Raw genomic sequence first — 229 nt, 5'->3', positions numbered from 1 at the left:
ATGCTGGGGGAAAAGCGGCCCAAAGTTCCGTCGACTGAGAACCAATCCAACCGCTAGTGAGTTCCAAGATGACTGCTCCTAGAAAGGCAGTGAACCATAGAAGATTTACAGTTATAATGTCACGATAAATCAAATTAACTTCCGATTGCTCTAGCCATATCGTTCGCTTCAGACATCACATCATCACGTACTGCATCATATATCGACCACAGAAACGACTTTCAGATAA

The sequence above is a fragment of the Penaeus monodon genome, chromosome 28 (assembly GCF_015228065.2).
Source record: "Penaeus monodon isolate SGIC_2016 chromosome 28, NSTDA_Pmon_1, whole genome shotgun sequence".
Taxonomy (NCBI): Eukaryota; Metazoa; Arthropoda; class Malacostraca; order Decapoda; family Penaeidae; genus Penaeus; species Penaeus monodon.
This window is presented reverse-complemented; position numbering follows the sequence as displayed.